Source organism: Brachyistius frenatus, unplaced genomic scaffold (assembly GCF_029030835.1).
Source record: "Brachyistius frenatus isolate BFR_SWC_R1_liver_20210118 unplaced genomic scaffold, ASM2903083v1 Contig_56, whole genome shotgun sequence".
NCBI classification, from domain to species: domain Eukaryota; kingdom Metazoa; phylum Chordata; class Actinopteri; family Embiotocidae; genus Brachyistius; species Brachyistius frenatus.
This window is the reverse complement of record NW_027210655.1, coordinates 1,777,480-1,796,837: the sequence shown is the minus strand read 5'-3', so window position 1 is coordinate 1,796,837 and position 19,358 is coordinate 1,777,480.

The following is a 19,358-nucleotide window of genomic DNA, read 5'->3' as shown; positions in this document are numbered from 1 at the left end:
ATTTTTGTTATTTTCCCATGATGCAGTGAGGTGTATCAACTAAACACACCCTTGAATACACAACAGATCACTCATCATAAAACTGCTGAGCGTTATTTACGTTTTTTTAATCCAAAATCTTCCCCTTGCGGCTCACTTAAGAGTATTTCTTGTTCATCTGCACATACAGAGAGCACAAGCCTGACTGGATATTTCTAATCATCGCTGACATTAATGTTTTCACTTTGCCATCATGGAATACTGTGCCTCTGGCACGTTGTGACATTGCTCAAACAGACTTTCCCCATTCATTCGTTGACCCTTTTTAGTTTTTCTGGCACATGTTGCCGCTTCCTGCAGGGAACATGTTTCCCCCACCAGCAATTTCCTCTTTTATAATGTCATTACTTTGTTCATTGCAGGTTTGCCCGTACAAATAATAACAATATGTAAGTTTAAATTATATTTCTCTAAGGTATGGGCCCTGTTACTAAAGCTAGATATGCACTTAATTCTTATGTTTTCACCCTCTTTCAGGAGTTGTTTTTCTCCATCTAGAGATAATACATAGTTTAGATTTATACAAGTGGCTAAAGCCAGTGTACCAAACTGAACTTTAAATAGTATAGTTGTGCCTAGTTGAATAATAATCATCCTCCAAAAGCGTTGACAAATTCATCCAGCTCTCTCTCAGCTTCCTCTCTGTTGTAAAAGGAAATGACCCTGTTGATGTTCATGGTTTAATTTTAGTTTTGTGAAACTATGGTAATCCCCAAAGGAGAATTTCTGCTACAGTGCATTGCCGCTGGGATTCAGTTTTTTTTTTTTTTTTCTTTTCTTTTCAAGGACACTTCAGTTGGGTGAATGTTTGCTGTCATGGGGATTATTTGGGTTTAGACCTTCACATTGAAGGACAAGCGCTGTGCTCGTTGCATCATCACTTTGCACCACTTTCATCCTAATCCAATTCTGTCTCTCATTTGCTGTGTTTTTTGGACCGTATGTCGTTGTGATATTCATACAAACCACAACAGATTGAAGACAAACCCCGATAATATTATCGCCAATCCAACACGTATTTGGGCAGAGAAGGGAGACGGTGAAGGTTGTTCAGCCAGAGAAGAGTATCTAAATAGTTTCAGTTACTGTGGGAAATGGAATTTTTTACACACATTTGTACCAGTGCTCCTGGCTGACTAGTGAAGGGGATAGTTGCTTTCTTCCCCAGTAGCTTTCCAACTTTCTACTTTCATGCATTTTAAGAGGAATCTAGGCCAAAAGTGACGTATTTCTCAGAAGTATACCTTTTAATAGAAAAGTTTTTTTTTTCATTTTTTTTTCTGCTCTTCTCCAAAATGGGGATTAATTGCTTCTGCCATGCAACATTTATAATGTTCCAGAAAAATCTCAAGATGACCATCGAGTGCTCTTGTACACCCAAGTGGGAATGCTCTCATGCTTTTGCTTTTTGCAACACTTTCCTTTTTTTTTTCCAGCCCCCTACAATCCATTATACTGTGTATTCGGAGTCTTAAATGTGTGGGTTATCTAAAGCTTTGTGTGCCTGAGCTTTGCTCCGTCTCTGAGTGTCTTCTCTTCTCTGCTTCATACTTTGTTGTTTTCACATTCAAACAGTTCAAGGATTTCAAGAATTACACTGCTAGTAGTCTGTTCATCATAAAACTCTTAACTTTAATTTACTTTTTTAAATGTCGAAGTTTAACCGAGTCATTTGTTTTTTCTTTTTCCAATTTAATGTTAGCACGTTTTCCTTTTCGTCGAGTGTCCAATCCCATTTCAATGAGAACAGCTGCCTTCTCAATGATGGGGGATCTCACTCTATGTGTAACACTCAACTAGCCATCATGTCAGAATGAAAAAATAAAAGAGGCAATCAGAAAGTTCAGAGACTGCAGCTGCTGCTAATGTGAGTTATACACCATATAACAACACACCCGTCCTTTTTCTTGCTATGACATGTCAAAATGCCTGTTCTCTGTACTGTCATTTAAATGACAGCGTTCATGCTAGAAAGAAAATATATTTGAAATGTCTGTCAGAGCAATTCCAATTAATTGCAACTTCTTTCGATTAGCAGATTGATAGTCTTGATGTGAAAATTTAAAGTCCAAAAAACACCGAGGCATACGTCCCTTTCAGTTTCTCCAATTTATTTGTCCAAATACGGGCTTAAACATCTATTAATTTTAACAGCTTCTCTCTCTCAGATGACATCCAACATCTAGGAAATAATTCACCTGTTATTTTTTTATTAGAGTTGTATGTTTTACGGTCAAAACACATTCTTCTTTTTCTATACAAACTGATTTGGCTCTTATAACGTCGCTTCTGCCGTCTCATTCTTTCACAAACCATTTGAATAATTTCAGTCTTTGCCTACGAATGCTCTGTTTTTGGCTGCTGCACTAACAGGTGGCACAACCAGAGCTTGAAACCAGTCCGTTAACTTAGATTGTCTCAGGTTAATGTGCGAATCAGCACAAATTGCAGTTGAAAACAACACTCTCTATTTCAGTGGAGGAGTTCTGGACTCCGGCTCAGACAGCACAGAGCATAGAAACTCGTCGCCAACACTTTTTCAATTTCTTTTTTTGTTGTTGTTGTTGTTTTTTCAGCTGTAATCAGACTAGTGGCAGAAGAAATCCAGCCAGGAGTGAGATAATACTCCCCCAAACACACAACCTCCCAAGTCACCCTGGAGCTACACTCCCTTCCCCCCAGCCCACATCCCCCCGTCTCTCCCTCTGTACACATCCCACCGACTCTTCCTCTCACATCCTCCATCTTTCTCACATGTAGGACACGTTAATGCTGTTTTTAAGGCAAGAAACGTCCACTAAATGTATCTGCCAGTGCAACAATCGGGTGCAATATATGATTCGTAAATACCTTTTAAAAGGCTATTTTTGCAGCTCCAATATACACACCTGTACATGTACAAATCGAGTTCTTGATCTCAGCAGCAATTTTGCATTTAACACATGAATAACAATCTTTAACACAATAAAAAAAATGATTCCCGTCTTTAGTGCCAAATTGTTATATTCTGACTCGCCACACAGCGCCGGCTGTGCCAAGTCTTTAATGATCTATGCTGCGCTTTGTCAAGATCTAATTTGTTGCTGTTGTTTCGAGAGTCGGCCTACGCGGTTTATGCAGGCGGTATCGATGAAGCAGAGCAGGAGGATCTCTGAGGACAGCTGAACACGGTGCTATTAGAGGTGCTCTGCCGTTTAATACGACAGAAAAACAACTACTATATTCTATATACAACTACTATATACTATATAATGACAACAACCACCAAAATTGTTACCATTGTAGCACAGCTCCAAAATATGGCAAAGCAAATCGGAAAGGGTAAGAAGGGTCATCAGCAATCCTGAAATGTTTTCAAATGGAGGTCACCAAGAGAGATTGTGCAGTTTTTAAGTATAATTCTGGATATTTTCACCACGGGTCCTGTTTTGCCATGTTTTTGATTTCGATTCCCCCCCTTATCAAGATGGACTGTTTTTAGCATTTGTCACTCCATTGTTGAGCTTTTTTATGCCTGCTGTTTGCCGGAAGCGCTGCTCTCAAGCGCACACTCACTAAAACCGCCACCCACGCAGAGAGCTGAAGCAAGCTCCCACACGAAACCCCCCCCCAAAAAAGCATTCAAGACAAAAATAAGTCAGCGCATTTCTCTCATGGCCTTTAATGGCTGTGATTAAACAACTACCAGGCCACGTCAGATCATCACGGTTGTTTTAGTTTGACTATAATCGATATTATTTTTGCAACGCTGGTGACTGTGCCGTATGAACCGCTCACCCTCAGATGTGCCCGCACATATAATCAAAGGTTCTCCCAGTCAGCATTCACATCTGTGTTTGTGCAGTTTACTTGATAGCGTTCTCATGGTAATTAAACTAGCGCGGCTACAATGGCAATAATTTAAAGTTTAATGAATATGTGACAAAATTTCATGTCGACAGGACCCGACAGGAGGTAATAGATGTTATCGGTTTATCCCTCACAGCAGTAGTTTTTCACTGCTTTTATTTACAGTACAGGCTTACTCAAGGCGACTGAGAAATGCCTTTATTTGAGAGATACTCTGCAGTGATTCCCAAACTGTTAAACACGTACCACCGTCGGTGTTCAAGAGCATTATTACGGCAAGGCCTAACAATCACACTGTAACCGGATCAGGTCCACAAAAGTTGTATTTAATTGAATTTATCGCAGCAGTTATTACATAAACACATCACATTACAACTGATGTAAAAAAAAAAAAAATAGTTGTTAATTATCTGAATATATTGCATTCATAAAAAAATGTTCCTGTGCTTAGCGGCGTAGGATGACATCACGTCCTACATCACATAACGTTAACGTTAGACTGATGCATTTCAGTCGCTGGTTTCAGTGAAAAAAATGAATTTGAAATGAATTTGAAATTGGTTCTGCGGGCCGAAAAGAGTCAAGAGGAACGTGAGAACGCTGGACCCGATCGACATCCGTGGAACTGCTCAATCCTTAAGTTGTTGTTATTTAGCCTGTCTGAAGCTATTTCATTGTCAAATCAATGAATTTTACTTCAAGACAATTCTTTTTTTATATCTACAGTGGAAAGTGGTGTTTGGGAAATTTGTTTTTTTTGACATAGCGGTAAATGGCCTGAAACGTTTGGTGACCTCTGACCCCGTTTCACTGAAATGAATGGAAGCAGATCTATATACGTTGATAAGATGCGTTATGCCTTCGTGCTGTCAAAAACTTTTGGTAATTTAAACCAAAAATTGTATGTTTTTTCAAGGGTTTTGTTACTCCGCGTTGTCCGTGATGAATATGTTTTGGCTTGGTTATTCCGGAGCGCTGTTATGTTTACTTTACAGAAAATGTTTTGCCACAAAACAAAATACGTGCTTGCACTTGAAACAGAAATGTACAGAAAGCAACAAGCTGTTTGATCCTGAGGTAAATGGTATATGTTGACAGAACCATATAATCCTAGCAGAGCACTTCTCTCTCAGTACGCTGGTCTGCTTGTGGTTCCTAGAGTTTCCAGAAGTAGAACTGGAGGCGGAGCCTTCAGTTTCCAGGCTCCTCCCCTGTGGAACCAACCAGCTCCCAGTTTGTGTTGGAGGGGCAGAAACCGTCTCCAGCTTTAAGATTAGACTCAAAACGTTCCTTTTTGATAAAGCCTATAGTTAGGGCTGGCTCAGGTAGACCTGAACCAACCCTTAGTTATGCTGTTATAGGCCGAGGCTGCTGGGGGACCTCGTTACATGCTGAGCTTCTTTTCTTTCCTCCTACTCTTTAACTGACTCATACCTCACCATCTTTTTCTCTCACATAGTTTTTTTTTCTTATTATCTGTTGTCTCCATTCAGTTCCTTCGCTCGCGTAGTTTCTCTTCTTTCTTTTCCAGATGTCCCGTCATGGAGCTGCATGTCTCTGCCCTGCGATTGACGTCTCCACCACCACCAGTTCTTCTCTTCTATCTCTATGCTGTCCTTTTCTCTCTCTGCTCTCCTCTCACTCCAACCGGTCGAGGCAGACGGCCGCCCACCTCTGAGCCTGGTTCTGTCGGAGGTTTCTTCCTGTTAAGAGGGAGTTTTTCCTTCCCTCTGTTGGAGGTTTTTCTCCCTTAAAGAGGAGTTGTTGTTTTTTTCCCTCCAAGCTTACGTGGGAATTGTTGAATTGTTGGGTTTCTCTGTATAATATTGTAAAGTCTTGCCGTAAGGACTTTAACGTGTTAAGTGCCATGAAATAACCTTTGTTGTGATTTGGCGCTATAAAAATAAAGTTGAGTTGAATTGAATTCAAAAGTCTTAATGCATCTGTAATCACGCAGGAATCTACTTCATACAATGGATTGTTCTGCCGAGGCACTCTAAATGTAAAACAGCGCTCGATCACGCGGCAACATCAAAAACAAATTTATGGACACGGGAAGTCCATTACTGTAAGTTCTTATTATTTTCACACTGTGGTTATAATTCTGAGAAAGAAAAGGTGTACTTTTGAAATCAGTGCTTCTGTGGGGAGGCGAGGGATTTCTAAGAACATGCTCCGGCTACTGCTCACACCTCAGTCCACACCAGGAAGCGGGCAGCTCGCTGGTCTGAAACTCCTGGGCTTAAAATAAACCCTGAAACCAACCCTGTGAGAAAATGAATCTCCTCTGTTACCGTGTGTCAATGTCACCGCTGTCCACAGTGAAGGAGGCTGCCCTACATAGTCAATCTCCATAAAGAACTGCTCTCTAAGTGTGTGTGTGTGTGTGTGTGTGTGTGTGTGTGTGTGTGTGTGTGTGTGTGTGTGTGTGTGTGTGTCGCTTGCATGCATGCCTGCACATTTAGAGAGTGACAGTGTGGTAATGAGGGGGAGGGAGAGGGGGAGGAGCGAGGGGGAAGGGATGTCAGAGAAGAGAGGCTGGTACTGATGTGCTGTCACTGTGGATCTTCTCAAGGTCTGATCAGCCTCGTGTCTCTTCAGGCCAAACTGCCCAGACCTTCAAGGACAGGCAGCCCGACCGCGTGTCATGCAAAAGACGCTTTATTTATTTATGTATTTATTTATTTATTTGTATTACTCACGCAACCAGTTTCCCAGAGGAGAAGCCCCGCAGAGGTCGACGATCGTATCCTTCGAGGATGGCCTATCGTGGAGGGCAACGACACGCCGGGAAAGCGAGTTACAAATTGAACAACGTGGCGCAAAGTACAAAAGCAAATTACAATCAAAGTCACGAGGTAGCGAAAGAGCGCTGAGTAAACATGTCATGTGCCATTTCACCTTCTGCCTGCGGTGCCCCCCCCACACTTACTCCGTCTCATTACGATCACACTGTTTTTATATGCTACCTTACACATACCGGTGAAGGACACGTGGCTCCACTTTTCCTGAACAACAGGTGAAATTTGAGGAGTAAACGACAAATAAACAACCACTTATGATAAACAGTTTTATTAAAATGGTTTTCTGACTGTTTCTTTTCTTTTTTAAGGTGCACTCAGATGCACGTTGTTGATCCACTTAGTTTTCCGGAAAAGCACTCAATGTTTTGAGGCAAACTGGTCCCGGATTTTAACTAAATTTCCTGTCATAGCTAATCTTGCTTCGTTTGCGAGAAAACAGCAGAAATTTAATTAGTCATTGATGCGTGAGCAGATATTAACTGGCGAACTTGGCTCGATGCCTAACAGTATATTTTCTAATGATAACAGAGGATGATGTTGACTTTATTGTGGCTTTAATGGGCTGTGGGATCTCTGTCGTGTCGTACCGGCACAATGGAAAAAAGGAGCAAATTGTGGTTTTGTGTAAAACTGGTATGACGTTTTTATTTTTGTTTATTACATTTTTTTTATATATATATATTCCTTACAACAGATTGTGATTATGTCACTTCAGACATTTTCAAGTATACCTGAAACGTTTATTCGTAAAGGTATGATCAACTGATTTTAATGTCGTTATCGATTCCGAATTTTATGCATTGATTGATTCAAAGTCACACAAAATACATAGTGTGACCGTTGGCGTTGTGGTAGTGGTGGGATTAGGGGGAAGTTACTTGACTAAAAACTGTACATTTTCAAATAATTTAACACTACCATAAAAATATTTATTTTAAAAATGTAATATGTGCCATAAAAAAATTAATCGAGTTGGTAAAACAGGGGTTGTAGTGAATGGATTTTTTTTTTTTTTTCATCCTATAGTCCCATAATATCTCACGGGAAAGAAATCTAACAGTGTCAATAAAATAAATAATATTTACAATATGACATCACATCATCAAAATATGGCATCAAAACTACCGAGTTTAGTTTAGAGAGAATAAAGAACGCAGGCATTGTTCTGTATCGGTTGTGTTTGGGGAGCTGCCGTCTCAGAAAGTGTTAACTTTATAAGCCTAGTTTAAATAAACGTTAAAAACTAAGCTGGACTCAGCGGCCAGACATTTCTCCACTCTCTGTTTAGAAGTAGTTTCGGTTGTCGCTAAAAATTATTATAGCGGATCAACCTCGAAGGACAAATCAACAGTCAACCCGGAGCCTGGTCAGTTCGGGCTAATGTACAGTTGGTAACTGCGGGGCTAACTCCTTCACGGGGACTTTCCCTTTGTTTTGTTTTACCTAGTCCTGAACAGGAAATGCTGAGTTAAGTTTATAATTGAATGCATAATCGAAGGTAAATTGACTGTGAGCCCAGACCAAGGTGACCAAAATCTTTACCGCAGACTGAAGCCTGAGCCAAGCTCTGGAGGCCTGCTCGTAACGACGCTGACTGATCTTTTTTTTTTGGGGGGGGGGAAACTATTTCCTCCTCTGATTCGACCCTGCAGTCTCAGGCGGTTCGGCTGCGCTCCTGCCGTCATTTAGAGTTCTTGTTATTGGGAGTTTGTGGCATCTGGTCAATCCATCATGCGATACACTGGAGGACCGTGATGGAGGATGGACAGCGCGACTCATCTAGCGCAGCCACATCACCTCGCAACGACATTACAGCAATTTGTTCAGCTATTCCAAGCGGCGGCAAAAACAAAGTCAAATGAGTCAACATACCAAATCTCCAGGGAACAATCAGACAACAGGCGTGACTCTGGCCAGCTACTGTGGCGCAGCTCCAGCAAACCTCTCTTTGTCAGCTGAAGGTCAACTCGGAGCAATTTCATAAAACTCTCATAATTCATTTACGGTGAAGCCTCGTTTCTCTGCAAATTATCCAGCTTCTTCTTTTATTCCGCATGTTAACGACTACACGTTTGTGCAACCAGCAATAACATCAAACAGTGCACTCTGTTAAGGGTGCCTTATTAAAATCTTTTCACAACCACAAACATAGTGGTTGTGTCATATTCAAGGGCGTAACCATGGTATCAACATTGGGAGTGGGGGGTCCAAATAATATTTGCCCCAGCTGTGACCTTGCTGTCATTATATATATATATGTGTATATATATACTGTGTATATATATATATATATATATCCACATGTAAGCCGAGCTTTTATCACCTTCAACAAAGTGTTCACGGAATATATTTACTCAATTAAATTCTCTCTTAAATAAAAAGCAATTAAAACTGTATCAGCCTCCACGAGATTGAAGATTTCTGTAAAATATACTTTATATATTTTCAAATTTTTGTACGCATGTATCCCCCTGGTATTACATTGTATTGCCCCTTTCTGTTGTTTGTTGGGAGCCAGATAATTAGGTTTTCCTCAACGATGGGAAATAAATTGAAACAAATAACAAGAGACAGAACCGTTGAAGGTGTTCATGAAAGGAGAATATATTTAACATATTTTTTCTACTCTATATTGAGGGGGACAGATTGATATTTTCTCAGATATATTAAAATGTCGATCTTAAAGACCCACAGCTGGATTTATTAGTTTAGGTAGAATATTGATTCAATTAGAATTACATTTGCTATTTTTCATCTTAAAAGCCATGGCATTCACCAGAGGAAAGGCAGTAATTGGAATAGCATTTCAGATCTAATTTGCTCAAGTTTGAAAACCCGTCAAGGAAGTTATTTCACTCAGGAACAAAGCAGGGGGTGTAAAAGCTGAATCTAAAAAAGAGAGACGGACATAAAAAGGCGTTTCCTGTCCTTCACGTTACTGTGTGCACAGTGCGACACAAAGATTTAGACAGTGAAGATTTCCAAATATTAGACTGGCTAATGAGCTGCAGTGTACAGGTAGGGGTTTTGTTTGAAGAAAAATATTGTCGGAGGCCTTCATGACTTCCACATTTTTTTGTGGACGACTCCGTGGTTAGGCGTTAAAATAGCAGAGAAGATTAGATGTTTTTACAAAACCTCTGAATTGAAGACTTTGACTGAATGAAACTGTTGAAATCACCTAAAATTTGAATCGTTTGTACACGAGTTGCGATCAAAAAGTGCTCCATGCACATAACCGTGACACGTTTTTGTTCATGCGCAGCAGAAACAGTCAATAAACTCTTCGATAGCACCTCGTGCAGCTTTCGAGCTAGCATTAATCACACCACTAATGCCGGTGCTGCGTTTTCTATCCGCAATCAGCCTCGAAGGTTTCTGTTATCTAAAATAACCATAATTTCATGGTGGATTGGGAAACACATGCGTAATGGAAAATATTTTGTTTACGTAGATGGTTTCTTTAAATTAAAGAGATTAAAGAGTAAACAATTGTTAAAGTAAATGACAAAAACACTCCAAAAGCGGCGTATCATTACCACAACAGTCCATTAATGTAATTTGAAGTGTGGCTTGCACTGTGTTGTTCAGCTTCATTTAGACTCTTGCTTGAGTCAGGGGAAAAAAAAGGGAATTAGATTTTACAGTGCGACACCCACGCACCTTAACTTATTTTAGCAGATGAGCCCTTCATCGTCGATCCGTTTCTGACTATACTCAAGGAAGAAAGGTGATCATGAAGAAAAGTACATTTTTCCACAGTACACGCTCCCGTGTTTAGATAAATTTAGATTAGCTCATCATCGCACATCTGTTTTTCAAGTATACATAAATGACATTCTAAATCCAGAAGAAAAAAAGAAGTAAAAGTATCATCGAAGAAAATGTTCTTCCCAGTTATGTTACAAAAAGCTGTTTTTTTTTGTTTGTTTTTGTTTGTTAAAAGACATAAACCACCTAAAATGTTAAAAAAAAATAAAAAAAGGGTCCAGACAGAGGAAGAGGAAAGAGAGTCCTCTTTGCTTCTAACACTTAACAAGAAAACAAATTGGTGTCCAAACTGTTTCCACACAGCAAACAGAGTTAATACTGTTAATGGGGCAGGTTACAGAAGAGTCCTTTATACCCATTTATCCCCTTCTGAGTTGAAGGTGACCTTCTCTAATCAAACCCAACAGAGCAGCACTCAGAGGATCGCTGGCCTATGTCGTCGCCGCAAATTTTAGCAAAGCCACACTCTCCAGAGGTTCAGATCTGTGTATTAAACCAATCAAGGCACCTTCTAATAATAATGGCACTCCGGAATTAGCTCCCCCGTCTGCGGTTAAAACAAATATGGTTTCGAAAATGGATAACCTTGACGTTTATTTTCCAAAGGAACCCATTAGCGGCAATGTTGCTGCACTGAAAGAGTATTCTATTACTGTTCCTACCGCCACCTAATAGGAATGCAAACAAAGAACAAGCCGGTAATGCAGAGATCATCGATGACATTTAACTGACATTTCACAAAATTTCGCCAAATTTCAGTTTGTAACCAGGCTGTTAGCGAATGCTCGTAGGGGAGAAAGTCAATTTTGAACCTTTCAAATTGAAAGGTTATCTCTCCATCAAAGCCTATTAGCCTATTGGCTGAAGAGAATTTGTATAGCAGCTCTGTTTTGGGAAATGACAAATTGCAAGATAAGTTCCTGTGTCATGTCATTAGAGTTTACAGCTGAACAAAAATGAGTTTATAAAGTGAAATGGACTGTTGGAACCACAGGGAGTCAGACGGAGAAAGTGTTTTTGTAAAAACAACAACAATGCACACTCAATAAAGCCAACCTGGATGTCGGCGGCAATAAAAAGTGACACAGACTACATTTTGGATAAATGCACTGTTTATTGATTAGTGACACTGAACTACTGACTGTGTTCTTGTACCTAAGATGAAAAATGATTCGGCACACTGCTCATTTATTTATTAAATGGCACACTCTGTTCCCAGGATAGAAGGGGGGAATTGCATTGCCGTTTCTGGTTTGTGTTTATTGATTTGTCTAAAGTACTTGATACAGAGGAGTACGCTCTTCTTCCAGATTGCTGCAGATCAGCTGCTTCTGAGGCAAACGCATGTAACCGGATTCAGAGCCGCCGTATCTCACTAACTGAGGTTTACTACATTTGCTGCTTTGCATGAGCGGAGCTCGGACTCAAAAACATTGAGTGTCATAAAAGTATCTCTGGGTATATTAAAACCAATAACTTTAGTATTGGTCTCAGTTCAAATTATTTTTCTGACTAAATATATTCGACACAGTGCATCACTTTTTATACAGCGTATAACAAAACTCTGAACCTGAAATTTGACATTTTTTTGGATTGCTTTTTAGCTTATTACAGGCAGTAGTATACATTTGGAGAGAAGAATTACCTCAAGTCAGCGAGTTAGGGCCCGAACACCAATGGTGCGAAAGCCTTATTGTTATTCGAGGAATTATTATTATTCTCCTCAAAAGTATATTGCCTATTTGGTGGCTTTAACATACTCAAAAACTCATGAAAGTTGACACACTCCTAATGAAAATGTATGTATTTTAGTGGTTTCGCGAGTGGGCGTGGCAAAATAGCTCACTAGCGCCCCCTAAACTGCAGCCCTTTCGTTTCATATTTGGGACGACATGCTAAAGTATGACTTTCTTTTCATAATTTGGATGACATGCTATAGTATGACTTTTTTTTTAATCATATTTTGGATGACTTTTTTTTTTCAGAATTTGGACGGCATGCTATACAAAGTGAATGTGATTTTAATGCATGAGCTTGAGTTTATTTAACAGGAATACTGTTTGGGGGCCTTAAATCATATTTAAAGTTTATACATTACAGAATAACAGAATACATTAATGATATTACATGTTAATTAAAGTCTGCAAAGTTTTATGCAAATCACAAGCAGAATGAACTGCTGTCTCTTTCTGACTCTTTCTGATGTTTTATGTACCAGATTTCTTTTTATTTCAAACCTGCATGTTGTTATGTGATGCGTGTAATGCGATTGATTTGATGTACATACTTTATTTCCTCTGCAGGGAAACTTATGGGCACTCAGCGCTTTAATCTGCCGTGATTATAAACACCAATCAGTCAAGTGTAACCTAGCATCAAATGGAAAACACGGCAAACACATTAAAATTAATTAATGTGTAGAGTGTATGAGATAGAGAATTTTAAAAAAAAATTGCAAGCAGTGATATGCAGCCTTTGCACGCTGCACGTCGGGGATCCGGCGGGTCAAGTCCGCCGGCTCCCCGACGTGCAGCGCGCGAGGGTCGGCATATTCCCCCTTGCAGTTTTAATTTTTTTTTCTTTATCTCGTTCCTTATTCTTCTTTAAAAAAAAAAATTGCCTTTTTTTGGTGGCTTTAACATCGTCAAAAACTGGTGCCTGATGCAAGTTTCGTGAGGTTTGGAGCATCGTTTGACCCTAAACATCAAACTTAGCCGCATCACCCTGGCTATACCATATACAAAAATTAATTTGGGGTCACTTTTTGGACGAGATGTTTTTTTTTTAATCAGTTTTTCAACAACATGTTATAGCATGACTTTTTTTTTGTTTTTTAAATATTTTGGACAACATACAGTATGAATTTTGTATCACTTTTTGGAGTATGACATTTTTCTGAACTGACATGCATGCCTCAAGTGGGGATCGAACTCAGTTACTTCTCGCTGTGAGGGAACTGCTCTAACCACTGCACCACTCATACTACAGCATGTCATCTGAAATATGATTAAAAAAAAAAAAGTGTTACTATGGCATGTCAAATATGAAAAGAAAAGCCATACTATTTCAGCCAAATTATGAAAAGAATTTCATGCTATAGCATGTCGTCCGAAATGTGAAAAACAAAAAGTCGTAGACCACAGAATAAATTTCAAGTTGGTCCTAAACAGCCCCCTTTTGGCCACGGCCACTCGCGACTCTACTAAAATATGAAATTTTTCGCCGGGAGAGACGCGTGTACTAACTTTCATGAGTTTTGGAGTATGATAAAGCCTCCAAAAATGCAGTTAGGTTAGGTTAGGTTAGGTTAGGTAGTTACTTTATTAATCCCCGAGGGGAATTTTTTTCCCCTTGTTTACGGAGAATAATAATAATCGCTTCAACAACAATAGGGCTTTCGCACCATCGGTGCTCGGGCCCTAAAAAAGAAGGGAATCAAAAAACAAATAATATCCTATGCGCTCCCTAACAATGAAAAAAAAAAAATCAAGGACATCCACTGAGGGTCAGAATTACAGACACATATAAAGCTTCGGCCATAGTTTTTACTTTGGGGTCAGTGGTGTCGTGAGAACTGATTAATTTATTACCACCAAAATCCCTCTAGACCTCCCCTGAAGCACACATGACCCATTTCTCTTTAATGTAGCAACGTGGAACTTTCACTCGAGACTCCTGAAGGAAGGTAATACGTGCCCTAAATGCAGCGGGCGATTTAGCGCTTCCATCTGTTTAACCTCCTTGGCTTAATTGGTTCGAATCAAGACATTAAAATAACATCTAAAAAGCATGAACCCATGTTCCCTTTCTGCACTGTTACTCTGAGCTGGACCAACATATCTACGCCCTAATATGAACCGTATGGACACCAATGCTGTTGCCCGACTGCAGATTCACTGCAGAAATGACATGACAGAGAACCAAAATGCCATCTGCTGTGAGTCATGGAAGAAGGTGGCTGTACCTTCTTATAATACCACCGCAGACCCACTGCATAACTGCACTGATGATGTTCTTTTGTTTCCATTTTTAGGAAGCGAGGGAATCACGTTATCGTACACACTGGAATAAGAGTGCAAGGGGCTTTGTGATAATAATAAAAAAAAAAACGGCTGTACAATGATGGCAAAACGTAGTAACTGGCAAAGATTAAACACGGAAAATTTTACTTATTTTGTCAGACGTTTCAGGTTTGAAGGTGTACTCTGTTTTCTTTTTTACTGTGCCAACAATGACGCTAGTTAACAGGCGGCTAGTCAGCAGGCTCTACTAAAAAACAGAATAAACCCGATGCAGGGAGAGAACAGATGACGGCTCTGTGTTCAGAAATCAAAAGACTGGGAGAGAGTGATGGGCTACTACTTTCTCCAAAAGAGAAAATGGTGAGGATGTCTTTCTGGCTTGCCAAAGGATCTCGATTTCAACATGAAAGCAGTGCAGTCTGAAAGGGGCCGAGTGCCAGATGGCTCTGAGTTAGTGAAAGTTGCAGCACACACAGATTTCTCCAACTAACTCCAAACATTTGTCAACAAGTAAGAAGTAAAAAAAAAAAATTGAAGTCGTTATTCGTGCTTCATTTGAGTTGCTGCTCTTACCATCTTTGCTGAATGTTAATTTGATTTGGGATGAAAATCAATAATAGCTTAAAAAACATATGTTGGCAATTGTGAACAGCAACCATCTGCAGTTTTCACAGAATTTTCCCTTGCACGTTTTTTTGTTTTGTTTTTGCATTGTTTTTGCAAGGTGATGAAAACGTAACATCGTTCTTCATCATTCGACAACCGAAGAGCTCATGAGAAACTTTCAGTTGCTTCATTAAAGTGTCACCTTGTCAGTTCCCTTCGCATGATGGATAGCTGTATTGACTCGGGCGCTGTTCGATTCAGCCCAGCCCCGTAGACTGGAGGGAGATTTCAAGCTCTGGCATCCTAAGACCTGAGGCGACAAGGAAATGGCACTGGTTGGACGAGCCCATCTTCAGTGATTTAGCTCCAGGGCTTGTCTGTCAAAATGTCTCTCTCGGCACACAGAGCGATATTGAAGACCTGGGTCGGGATTTCACTTGACAAGGTCCTCTTTAGTCATTTGACAATAAGTTAAGATGGCTGGAAAAAGTTGCCTGGAGTGTCTTTTTTTTTTGTCTTTAGCGTAGATATAAGAAAAGAAAATGCTCTCAAAAGGTTAGTGTCTTTACGGTGACATTTTTCTGACACCAAGACATTTTGAGACTATAAGAGGTCACATACTTCGCAGTTACTTTCCCATTTTTAACAATTGTTTTCATTGTGCAGTTTTTTTTTTACTCATTGTTTCTTATTTAGTTTGTGTAAATCCTTTTGAGATTGTTTGAGATTCTTCACTTTCTCGCCTTTTGTGCTCCATGCCAGTATGACTGTCTGACCCACCCGATCAGGCTGACCTGTGTGTCATTGGCAGTCTCAATTCGCATATATACTTTCATAAGCTATTTCGTGTGCATAAGTGTATTTATGCTATTTAAGACAGCACTACACAGTCCCTCCAGAGTTTTTTTTTGTGATTGCTGCAATCAAAAATGCTTAATTTGTAATTGTAATTTGTAAAATGTAATCAACTTTTGTTTACAGGTATATTTGGCCAAGAGCAAGTTTCCTGTGGAAAATGACATCGATTTAATTTAGCATGCAATTATAATGTGTGGCATTTAACGCTTGTGACCTATTGTTAAACCTGTAAACAAAAGACAATCATTGCAGATGAGTCATACGTATCTCGTAGAAAGAAGATGGAGTGAGTGTCTTGGTGTAATATTTAGGTGCAAAATTGGAGCATCTAAAAAAAATTTGCTACCCGCACATGAAGTTTGTCTCCTGCTATTAGACGATGTTCCTAAAATCCCACTTCAAAACTGGGCAACATTTTCTTTCATAACATCAGAGCGGCCACCAGTTCAATTTTCAGGCGGCTTTCATCTGTCAAAAAGGCTTCGCTTCCTTCTGCGTTTTCCCTCTTCGCCTAACCCTCTCGCCCACTCGGTAACACTTTGAGCACCACATGGTTGCAACCCCTCGGTCCCACAACGGGGCTCGCGCTGCTGTCATCTGCTCCAAATTACTTTCACAGGTAGGTGTGTGGGTGGGAGTGGTGGGGGGTGGGGTGGGGGTGAGGGAGTTCTCTCTGATCCAAGCGCTGCCTGGATCATTAAGGGACCCTGCGGCTCAAGCTTCTGTCAGCGATCATTTCCAATTAGGTCTCCATTTTGCACCGCACACACCTTAACACCCGTGGGGGGGGGGGGGGACAATGGTTCATACAGCAAAATCACTGAGGTGGGGAGAAACGCATTAGGATGAGCGTTCGTATGGTAGCCTCGTCGCCCTAAGAGAAATGGAACATGCTTCCGAGGTAATGAACTCAGATTGACTAAATAAAGTGAGCTTTTGGCTTTGGGACTTTCTGTTGATTTTGTCAGCGTGAACGTAAAAAAACTAGTCATGAGTCATAATCATATCTTCAGGTGAATCTTTTTCAAAATCTTTTCAAATCATCTCAAGTAAGAGAGGACTCACAGGTGAAGACTTTCCATGAAATTGGTTGGCGTCCGAGATAAATTACCCAGATATCAACTACGTGGAGGTGCACTGTACGACGACGTCGCTGCTACGATACGAAGAGTTCATTAAGATTGGAGGCCGCTTGATTTAAATTCTCCTTTTCTGTTATGGTAACAGTGGTGCGGGAGTGACATCGGTAGTTTGTAGGTACAACATGTTCAGCACTGACTGGATTTCGGTCGTCTCTCCGCTGACATTTCTGAATGAAATTGTGTTGATTATAATTTGTGGACTCTTACATCTTGTTTTCAGCCCTTAATGTCACTCATTGCTGTCTAAAGTTCAGCAGGCATTATCTACGGCCTTGAACACACTACCTGCTTGGCACGTGCGTTACTTCTGATGTGTATCTTAACTGTGGCTTTCTTGGTGCGTGTGTGTGTGTGTGTGTGTGTGTGTGTGTGTGTGTGTGTGTGTGTGTACACGTACGTACCGGCTGCGTGTCAGCTGCGGTACTTACGGCCGCAGGTCCTTCCTTTGAATCAATACGTTTCTCTTTGATAAAGACCATCAGTATAGTATTTCTGAGGTCCGACAATTGATGAGTTGAAACCGAACAGCAGCCACGTGATTTTTGTTTACCCACGTTCATAGCGAGACACACAGACACACACAGAGACAAAAGGGGTGATACAGAGAGAGAGGGAGGGAGTAGCGAGGAAAACTACACCCGCCACCTGGTAAAGTGTCTTCATGATATAATTAGAGCCTACAATGGGTTTTTGCTATTATTATTATTATACAGTACAAATGATACAACAGATTGTTTCCCTGTATAATTTAGCTGGAAACCGCGAGTGACACGAGTGGAAAAAATAGGTCAAAGGTAACGCACACGCCACGTAGGCAATGTGTTGTGGGCCTTAGGTTAAGGGCATTGCCAATAAGTGTACACCAGGGAACCCGTCGGTTAGCCTTTACCCAGTAACAACCACACTCCATATACAGCACCAAGTTACGCAGACTTGTATTTTCGGGGGCTAGTGGCGCAGGATAACAACACCAGCGTGGTGACGTCCAAACAGTTACCCGTTCGATGTTAGGGTGAATATAAACTGCACTTCAACAATGTATATTTTTCTTACTTTTGTCCGGATCGAAAAAAAAAAAAAACTTAAAGGTTTGAAAATGCCCAAAGAATCCCGCACACACCACAATCATTCAGCCGTCTGGCCTCGGCTGCACATCCTCGCCACTCAGCGGTGGATTGAAGTGTTGGGAGAGCTGTGACACACCATCCATCTCCAGGAGATGGATGCGGTGTGACTTCCTCAGAGGCAGCTTGCCACCGACTGCTCTCATCATGCAAGTATCTCCCCACCAACCACCATCAACAGGGATGCATCCATCAGTTTGCCCCTTATATAGGTCACAGGAGAAAAGTCGGCTGTGACCTCGCTGCCAAATCACAAAAAACTTTCTGCCATTCAGTTGCTGGCTGGTCACCTCAGTGAGTTATATATTTCAAAAGTAGCACTTCCTCAACTACCACAGACGAACACATCACATCCTTGAGTGGAAAATTGACCGCTCAGTTCTACAAGTTGGGATTGACCAAGCGGAAACCCTCCATGACGTCACCCGTTGGTTTGTGAACTACTATTTCGATGCCTCGAGTCTGGCATTTCAGCCGCCGCCATCTTGGTTTTTATGGAGCCAGAAGTGACCATACTTGGACGAGCTGAGGTGGGACGGGCCGTGGATCTGACTCGATCCGATTGGGAACACGAGAACCACTACGCCTCGCCCACTTTTAAAAGGGACCTGACTGCTCCTCAGCCTTGTCAATCAATACAGACACGCCCTCAAACATACTTCTCTTTGAGGCCTTACATGGAATTAATTCTGGAATTATTTTTCAGAAGAACCAACAGAGCACTAATTGGGAGTGAATTTAGCAAATGACACCATAAGGACTTGAGGGGAAAAAAATGTTGCCTGGGATTTAATGACACAAGTTGGGGTTGTTAATAGGAGTCTGTTGGAGTCTGTTGTTTTTTTTTTTGGGGTGGGGGGAGCCAGTCTCTGGTGGCCTGAAGGGTTATTTCACTTTAAGGCAATTCAACATTCGCTTCACTGTTCAGACCCTGAGACTATGTCCATTTTTAAGCACTAGAAAAAAAAGTGTTTAATAAATTGCCGACATATTTTTTTGCGGTGGTATTTCCATCCATTTCTGAGTTGTGTTTTCCTAGAGAGAGAGAGAGAACAAAAACACGGCGTACCGTGGTAAGCTCCCCTCCAGGTTGATGGATACGGAGGGCGAAGCAGCGAGGCGCAAGAGCAACACGCCACGGGA